Source organism: Quercus lobata, chromosome 4, assembly GCF_001633185.2.
Source record: "Quercus lobata isolate SW786 chromosome 4, ValleyOak3.0 Primary Assembly, whole genome shotgun sequence".
NCBI classification, from domain to species: domain Eukaryota; kingdom Viridiplantae; phylum Streptophyta; class Magnoliopsida; order Fagales; family Fagaceae; genus Quercus; species Quercus lobata.
In genome coordinates, this window is record NC_044907.1 from 33,594,681 (window position 1) to 33,605,249 (window position 10,569).

A 10,569-nucleotide genomic window follows, 5' to 3' on the forward strand; every position below is an offset into this window, starting at 1 on the left:
CATCCCTCTCTCTCTCTCTCTCTCTCTCTCTCTCTCTCAGTTAGTAAAAATTCCTTCGGACTAAATTGAATGGAACCTGTTGACACTTCATATGTTATGACATCTGGGTGTGATTTTTACAAGTTATTTTTCTCTTAACATGTTTTCAAATATGTTTCTAAAGCTTTTGATAATTTTTAGTGTTTACTGTTTGAATCAAAAAATTAATATAAAATTTATCTACAAATAGTTTGTTATCAATTTAGTTCAAATTTATTATGATTTATTTATGTTTTTCTTGAGCAATGATTTAGTCTTTTTCTGCTCTTAATTGAAATCCAAAGGAAGAGAAACAATAGAATCAAATAGAGTAGAAGCAATAGCAATGGACCTAAAAGGAAAAACAGTTTCATGAAACACAACATCCCTGGAAATGAAACAGTGTGGGATTGAAGATCAAACTGCTTATTTCTAGTTTGAGTAGTAGTGGAGGCAAAACAAAGACAACCAAAGACTTTGAGATGACCATAATCTGGAGGTTTGTGAAAAAGAAGTTCAAAAGGGGTTTTATCATTCAACAAGGGTGAAGGTAGTTTATTGATCAGATGAGATGCATTTAGAACACAATCACCCCAAAACTGGATTGGAAGGTGAGATTGTATTTGTAAGGCTCTAGCTATGGAAAGTAAGTGTTGGTGTTTTCTCTCCACAATAGAGTTTTGTTATGGAGTATAAACATAAGTATGTTGATGGATTATGCCATCAACATTAAAGAACTTTGGCATATGAAATTCCATACCATTATTAGTTCTTATAGCTTTGATTCTTAGCTCAAACTGAGTATGTACCATGGTATAAAAAGAGAGAATTAATTGCTTAACTTCAAACTTGGACTTCATTAAAAATATCCATGTAGCTTTGGTTGCATGCATCATCAACCACAGTAAAAAATTATTTGAAGCCATCTAAAGTAAGAGTAGAGTAAGGCCTCCATACATCCATATGAACTAAATCAAAAGCACAATCACTAATTTTATTATTGAAAGGAAAGGGCAATCTTTTTTGTTTTGCCATAGGATAGACATTACAATTTTTATTACAAGAAAAGTGTAAAAAAATGATGAACATGACTCAAAGCATGAAGTTTAGGATCAGAAGGATGGCCTAATCTTGCATGCCAAAGAGAAGAAAAATTATGATGAGAAGTTTGTGGACACAATGGGATTTGCCACTTAGTTTTGCAATGGTTTAAGAACCATATATATAGCATCCTCTTGATGAAGGACCTTTTGATCTTGCTACCAGAGATATGGGTTCGGAGTTAAGGTACGATCTTGGGAAAGTGTTAGGCACCCAAAACTGCCCAACCCTAAGGTTGGCTTCACTTCATTATGTCTTATGTCTTAACCCTATTAAAAGCATACTCAATGTTAGGACATATGTGAATTATGTTAGGAATATATGTCAATATAGAATTGGTTAATCCTTTGACAAAATGCACTTTACTTATAATTGGGTAAATCTAGGATGTGTTTAATACTTCAAGGAACAAGGTTTCAAGTTCAAGTGTTAAAAGTCATGCAAGTCTGTCCAAGAATCAAGTGAGTCCAAAAATCAAGTGCTAGATTTTAAAACTCGACAGTTAGTATCTATCGAGATTTAAAAGGCTATTTAGACCCAATGCTCAACAGCTTCTCAATAGATAGGGTATCTATCGAGGTTTAAGAAAATCAGATTTTCAGTTATGATTTTCATCCAATCCATATATAGATGTTTGGGCTTTCTTTTCTCATAACCCTAAACGTATATAAGGATTATTTTAAAGGCCGTCACAGCTGATGCTCCTCAATGCAAAAGTTTTTCAAAAGCATATTGTGAACCGGAGACATATGCCCTAGTTTATCTTTCTATTCAAGAAGTTGTTGTGTCTGTACACTATAGGGTTTTATAACCAAGGAGCTTCGTGATCTTTATCGTGTGGATGAACTGAAGAACTTTGCAACCAACATCTTTCTCACGTTGGTGTGTAAGCCGCGTACTGGGATCCACGCATCGAATTGGTTAGTCACGTACTGGGAGCTGTGCATTGAAAGGAGAGATTGTCACTATAAAACAAGTCCAATTGGGTATTAGGATAAGGTTTCAACTGTAGGTTAGTATAAGGTACTAAGATTCCTTTACTTGTAACTGCTTGTTGTGATAATAATGAATTCTCGGGAGTGGTGACCTTAAAATCACCCTGTGGGGTTTTTGTTATGTAGATTTTCCCCATTTATAAACAAATCACTGTGTCAATTTTTTTTCGGTGCATTTTAACTTACTTGGTAATTTATTTGTGCTACCACGCTTATTGCATGCTAATTGAATTAATTAATTAACTTGGCTAAATAATTGGTTAATTCATCACAAGGGGTCAATATATTCTTGGCCTATTAAGTGGTATTAGAGCAGGCACACTCTAATTAGGGTTAATCTTTGTTGTGTGATCCATTGACCCTTGTTTATCATGGATAGAGGATAGTTTCTTATTATACATCCTTTATTTTATGGCACTAACTATGCTTACTAGAAAGTACGCAAAAGAGCTTTCTTGCAGTCTTTAGATGAGAAAGTGTGGCAAGCTGTGGAGATAGGTTGGACCAAGCCAAAGGAAGCGTCGGTCGATTGGAATGATACTAAGATCAAGGCGGAAAACTTCAATAGCAAGGCATTGAATGTTTTATTTAGTGCGGCCACGAATGAGGAGTTCAAGAAGATATCCTCTACTAAAACTGCGAAGAAAGCATGGGCCATCCTCCAAACAACCTATGTAGGAACCAAGGCTATCAAGGATTCAATGCTTCAGAGGCTTACCACGAGCTCAGAAGAGATTAAGATGGAGGAGGATGAGTCATTTGATGAGTTCTATGCCAAGCTTAAGAACATAGTAAACTCAGCCTTTAATCTGGGGAAACCATTCCCGAACCCAAGATTGTTAGAAAGGTGCTTAGATCTGTACCTGAGAGATTTCATGCCAAGATCACTGTAATTAAGGAATCAAAGAATATTAATAAAATTCCTTTGACAGAGTTGGTTGGCAATCTGCAAACCTATAAGTTGGGTTTGACAAGGATAGGGAAATCTAATAAGGGAAAGAGCATGGCATTGAAGGCCAAGAGCATTGACACTGATGAGTCTTCAGACAATGAAGATTCTAAGATGAGATCCTATATCACTAGGCAATTCAAAAAGTTTATGAAGAATGCCAATGCTAAAGGATTTGATAAAGACCGCAAGCAGTCCAGTTCGTCTTAGTTCAAAAACCTAGACAAAGGAAAGAAGGATGTTAAGGATGACAGTCAGTACACTGTTCCCTCAGGACCAAAATGCTTTGGGTGTCAAGGATTCGATCACATGAAACAAGAGTGCCCTACGTATCTCAAGACCATTGGGAAGAGCAAGGCACTTGTTGCTACTTTTAGCGACACCGAGCCTGAAGATGGTTCTGATAATAAGGATGATGGAATCCTAAATGCCTTCACTGCCACTGTAAATCCTACTGAGGGGATTGTTGAAGATGTGGATGATGAAGAGGACTTGGTGGATTTTAAGTTTGAGAAAACGGATGATCAAGATGATATCCATACAGCCTATGAAAATATATAGGCTGGCCACCAAGAAGCTGAGTGATTTGGAACTTGATCGAGAAGAGCTTTCCATAAAGTTTTATGAAACCAATCAGACTATTGAAGCACTACGATTTGAGAAAAACTTCTTGGCTGAGAAGACCAAGAAACTTGAGGCAGAGTTGTTCCAAGTCAGAGCTCAGTTGGAAAGGACTTCAAGTGCAAAGCTTGATGAGATGCTCAGTCTTCAGAAATCTACTTTTAATCGAATCGGTTTAAGGTATGATTTCTCTTCTCTTAGTATTGCTTCTACTAGTACTACTATTTTTGTTTCTTCTACTAATAATGTTGAATCTGAAAACAATGATGTGAAAAATGTGTTAGCTAGTGAGAACATAAATAAGGGTAAATCTATCTTAGGAGCATCCCCTAAGCAAGATAAGAAGAGACTAAAAACCCAAGGGCTAAGAAAGGAAACACTCAAAAGCCTAAATAGAAGAAGCAACATCTCTGTCATCACTGTGAAGCAACTGGACATAGTTGACCTAATTACTACAAGTGATTAGCCACTCAACAGAGCAACAGTATGATCTCATCGGGAAAACAGAATCAATTTCCATCCTCTTTTACTCCTCTTAGAGATCTACTCAAAGCCCTCATGTTCCTTTCGAACTTAAACGGTTTCAATTCTTCCCCATCACCGCTGGATCAAGGGTTTGCTAAACGAAAATGTTCTTTCAAGGTATAGAAGGAAAAAGGCTCCAAGTGATTTAGTTACTTTTTCTCTCTCTCTCCCCTTCTTGTTTTTGATTTTGCATTACTTGTCTGTTTTGCTTTCTTGTTGTTGAGTTAGTCTAGTTTTATGCTTTGCATTGTTTAACATGCTTTTGTTTGTTTGTTTGTTTTCAATTTTGCCTTATTTTGTTTTTCATTAAAAAAAATTGAAAAATTAGAAAAATATAAAAACAGTGTGTGTTTTGTGTACATTGGTACTTGTGTACCTTATATGGCCATTGAAACAAAGTTTTTTAAACTTTGTATCTTTTGTAGTTTAGATGAGCATCTCTATACACAACTAAACAAGTGAGATTTATGGCTCGTGTTTGTGATGAGTAAGATTAAGTAATCTCTTGTACTTAACACTCGTATCACTCTTTTTGACGAGAAGGACTAGAAACTACAACAAAGCACTCCAAAATTTCAAGGCTTGATATGCAAACAACATTGATAATTTGAAATTAGTGTTTCATATTAACTTGTGTATAAATCGGGATGCAGAAAGGATAAAAAAGAAAGAAAAAAAAAATTCCTCAGAAGGAGTAGGAACCAAAACAATCCCCTTTAAGCTAGTCTTGCAAGGGTTCGCTACTTTGCCCCCCAGAGTTGAGAACACGAGAGAGAAAGAAGTTCTAGTACGTTGTTTTTGTTTTTTTTTTTTTTTTTTTTTTTTTTAATAGGTAACTTGGACTACCGGTAATTGGTATTCTACTAAACTAAAATATATGGTCAAGATTAAAACCATTAAAATTGACTGTCAAGATTTGCGTGGGTACCATACTAACTAAAAAAAAAATATGGGATAACGTAAAACAACTCTTTATTTTATATAGAAAACCCATAACATTTAGGATTTTTTTTTTTTTTTTTCCAAATGGACTCCCTTCAAAGGTAAGAATAATTTTTTATAAGTCAATAAAAATCATTTCTTACAGGGAGGGAGGATAATATCAAAATGAAGATAAGAAGAAGAAGCAAGAACAGATAGAATCGAAAGAAGTGTACAAAGACAGCTGTAGAATGGAAGGAGAGCAAAACGACTGTAGTTATAATTAATGTAGAATAAATGACTTGTAGCTTAATTGTTGTATTAGTTATCTGTTAGTAATTAGAACGTGTGATAGCTAGTTAATGTTTATGGTTAAACACGTGTGTTAGTTAGTTAGTTTAGGAGGTTAGTTTTTCAATTTTCCTTCTTGTACAGCTTATATATAAGCTATTGTTTTGTTTTGTTAATTAATCCAATTATTCAGTTTTACCAAATTTCTAATATGGTATTAGAGCTAAAGCTCTAAGATTTTCCACAATTTTTCTAGGGTTCTTTGATCTCAATTTTTTCTTTTGCTCTATTTCTTTGATCATCTTCTTAAAAGAAACCTTTTTGTTAGCAATGGCTTCCACTACTGCTACTACATCTATTCCCATTGCTGAAAATGTTCCACCTTCATAAAATTCACTGATGGATGATCCTCTGTTTTTACATCATGGAGAGAGTCTTGGTACATTTCTTGTATCTCAACCACTAATAGGTGAAAATTACCCAGCTTAGGTTCGTTTAGTAAGAAAAATTTTACTTGCCAAGAACAAGTTGGTTTCTGGGTTCATTGATGGCACATTGACTCTATCATCTCCATTGGTATCATCTCCATCAACAATTCAAGCTTGGATTAGATGTGACAACATGGTGGGAACATGGCTGACCAATTCAATTTCTTCTAAAATATTCCAAGTTAGTATCATCTATAAAGATACAGCTCTGGAAATATGGAATGATTTGAGAGAGAGGTTTGCTCAATGAAATGGCCTGAGTATCTTTAATCTGCAGAAGGAGATTGCAAAGTTTCATCAAGGTGAAGTTTCCATTACTGATTTCTTTACTCAGTTGAAAGTTCTTTGGGATCAATTGCAAAATTATATCCCTTTTCCTTCATGTACTTGTGGAAAGTGTGTTTGTAATGTGAACAAAAGGCTTACTGATTTGAAAGTTAAGGAGTCAGTAATGAAGTTCTTGATGGCCTTGAATGATTCATTCTCTCAAGTAAAGACTGAAGTCTTATTGACGGACTCTCTTCCATCAATCAATAAAGTGTATGCCTTATTGATTCAAGAAGAGCTGCAAAGTTCTGTGAGTAATAGGTCAAATACTTGTGTTGAATCCACTACTTTGGTAGCAAAGACACAAAACTTCAATGCTAATTCTGCGAATAACTACAGTGGGAACAATAGCACTCAAGGCAAAGAAAGAACCATGTGTACTCATTGTGGTAAGTTAGGGCATACAGCTAACAAATGCTACAAGCTACATGGTTTCTCACCTGGATTCAAGTTCAAGGCAAAACTGCAATGGCCCATCATGTGTCTTCAACTCAAGTTCAAGAACCAATGCCTTTTCCTCTCTCAATTCTCACTTATCCCAATTTCACTTCTGAGTAGTATTAGCAGTTGTTGGCTTTGATTGGTACCCCAAATTCATCATTGGGTTCAATATTTAAAGGAAAAGAAGTTCCTATGGCTAATGAAGTAACTTCCTCTACCATTGTAGTAGTAGGTATTTATCTTAGTCATAGTGTTTTTTCTGCACAAGTGGTAAATAGAAAAGCCTATAATAGTTATACTTGGGTCATGGATACAAGTGCCACTAACCATATTGTATGTTCCATGTATTTGTTAACCACTATTACTACTACTACACAGTCTATGGTTGAATTGCCTAATGAGGAAATCACAAAAGTAACATATGTGGGAATTGTTATGTTGTCCTCTTTTCTTACCCTCACAAATGTTCTTTGTGTTCCCTCTTTCACCTTTAATCTCTTGTTTGTTAGTACTATTACTCAATCACAGCCATATTGCCTTGTGTTTCTCTCGGCCTATTGTTTTAACTGAACCTTACCTCTTGGAGAACGATTGGAATGGGACATGCAATGGATGGCTCATGTCATGCTACATAACAAGAAGATGCCGAAGTTCTTCTAAGGAGAAGCAGTTAACACTGCTTTCCATACACTCAACCAAGTGTATTTCAGACCTGATTCCAAGAAAACTCCTTATGAACTCTGGAGATGAACCAAATACTTCAAGATATTTGGCAATGACTGTTATATTTTACGTGATTTGGAAAACCTAGAAAAGTTTGATACAAAGAGCGACAAGGGATACTTTTTGGGATACTTTTCTACTAGTAGAGCATATAGAGTGTATAATCTAAGAAGTAAAACAGTCATGGAGTCTTCAAATGTGGTGATCAATGATGAAATATGTCCAGAAACTCATTCAAAAAACACTCATCCGGTTCAAGAAAAGACTATGGAGGTGATGGTTCTATTCTTGAAGATTATGTTGGGAAGCATAGTGATGAAGAACTACAGTTATTGAATGATGCTGTTTTAGTACCAAGTTCAAAACCATCAACACCTGTTCGTGAAATTCAACAAGAACAAAGTGAGCCTAGTTCTTCATCAGAACAAAAAGGTACCTCCACATCTCTGGTCAAAGGTCCATCTTCTAGAATAAAGTTAAATCACCCTGTCATAAACACATTGGGTAGTCTGAATGATAACATGAGATTGAGGTTCAAAGCCTTGAATGTGATTACTCACTCATGCTATATCCCAATTTGAATTGAAGAAATTGGATGAAGCACTTCAAGATGCTGATTGGGTTAATTCCATGCATGAAGAACTTCATCAATTTGTTCTGAATGATGTGTGGGAATTAGTTCCTAGACCAAAGGGAGTAAATGTGATTGGAACTAAGTGAATTTTTAAGAACAAGTCAGATGAACATGGTACAATCATTAGAAATAAATCAAGACTTATTGCTCAAGGATACACACAAGTGAAAGGGATTGATTTTGATGAGACTTTTGCACCGGTAGCAAGATTGGAATCCATTAGAATACTCTTGGCCATAGCTAGTCATTTGAATTTCAAGTTGTATCAAATGAATATCAAGAATGTATTTTTGAATGGGATGTTGCAAGAAGAGGTGTATGTTAAACAACCAAAGGATTTTATTGATTCTCACAGATCATATGATGTCTACAAGTTGAAGAGAGCCCTCTACAGTTTGAAACAAGCTCCAAGGGTATGGTATGATAGGTTAACTGCCTATCTCACCGAACATGGATTCAAAAGAAGATTTGCAGATACTACTCTCTTCATATGAAAGGATAAAAATTATTTTGTAGTAGCTCAAATTTATGTTGATGATATTGTTTTTAGTGCTACTAATGATTCTCTTGCTCAATCTGATGAAATGAAGAAGATGTTTGAAATGAGTATGGTTGATGAACTAACTTATTTCTTGGGATTGCAGGTGAAGCAAACGGATTCTGGAATTTATATCAACCAAGCAAAGTATGCTAGAAATCTTGTCAAGAGATTTGAACTTGAAGAAGCTGCACATACTAGAACACCAATGGTTGCTAATGCAAAACTAACCAATGATCCTTCAGGTGAGTCCATTGATGTTACATTATATAGAAGCATGATTGGTTGTCTTTTGTATTTAACTGCAAGTCGTACTGATATTGCTTTCAGTGTTGGTGTATGTTCTAGGTTTCAATCTAATCCTAAGGTTTCACATTTGAATGCTGTTAAAAGAATCATAAAATATGTTAGTGGAACTTGCGATTATGGATTGTTTTATAGCAAGGAGTCAAATTTATCTCTTGCTGGATACTTAGATTCAAATTGGGCCGGCAATGCCAATGATAGAAAAAGCACCACTAGTGGGTGTTTTTATGTAGAGGCCAATCTTGTTGCTTAGATGAGTAGAAACAAAAATTCTGTCTCTCTGTCTACTGCAGAAGCAGAATATATTGCTGATGGATGTTGTTGTTCACAGCTTCTCTGGATGAACAAAATTTTAAATGATTATGGGATATCACAAGACACCATGGTTGTCTATTGTAATAATTCTAGTGCTATCGATATCTCTAAGATCCCTATTCAAAACTCTAAGACTAAGCACATAGAGATTAGATATCACTTTATTAATGATCTGGTTGAAAGAAAGATTGTGGTTCTTGAATATATCCCTACTAAATGTCAGAATGCTGACATCTTCACTAAACCTCTTGATAGAAGTAAGTTTGAGACACTTCGTCAAGTAATTGGTGTGATTCTGTGTCCCTAGTCATCCTTAGCTCTCATGATCCTTGTGCTTCATCTCTATATTCTTTGTGACCATTCTTCTTTTGATAATTTGTTTTCTTTTTGCTTTTAGGATTTGTATTGCATAATATTCATGCATTTCATGATATGTTGTTTATGTTTAAAAAAAAAAAAAAAAAGGAAGGAAAAATGTGTTTTGTATTATATATCTTGGATTTGTAATCAAGGTTGGCCATATTATCTTTACATAACATACTTATGTACCTTGTTTAGCTTGGATGAGCTTATTTTACTACACTTTGCTAGTTTTAGCTATGTAGTGCATGTTGTGTGGGAGTTATTTATAGTTTTTGATCACTTGATCTTGATTTTGAAGTCACATGCTTTTGATTGTTAGGACTTGAACTTAATGAGAAAGGCATAAATAACCATCTCACCACTGTTTACTAGCCAATCATGAACACCTTAGTGCATATCATAAGATTTTATGCTCGAGAAAGTATAGCACATGCACAAAAAGAACATAAGATATACCCTCGGATTAAAACTAAAATTGGTATGTACATTATCGGGCTATAATAAAGACGACACAATGAAATAAAATTGATGTGTACATTATCTGGCTAATCTAATAATTTCATAATGAAATAAAATTTGTGTATATATTATGAGGCAAAAAAAAAAAAAAAAAAAAAAAAAAAAAAAAAAAAAAAACCTTACATGATTGCAAGCTTGTTTTCTAGGATATGTGAGAGTTATATGATGTAACTCTTAAGGTGATAGTCTCTTTCAAACTTATGTGATAAATTTTGTAGAAATTGTGATTGAATACTATCTACATATCACCTCACATGTATCTCTTGCTATTGTTAGTTGCACACACTACATAAGTTATTCTTTACTAAACTTAGTACATGATATGAGGTGTGAATTAGTTTTGGCCATCCAAGATTATATGTTCCTTGATTTTGATGCAAAATATGTTTAATGTTTGAGTTTTGGGGACAAATTGGTTGAAAAACTTGTTTTTGGAAGATCTGGGTTGAATTCAAGTGTTTTTGAAAAACTTTTAATCTCACACTCATGCATTT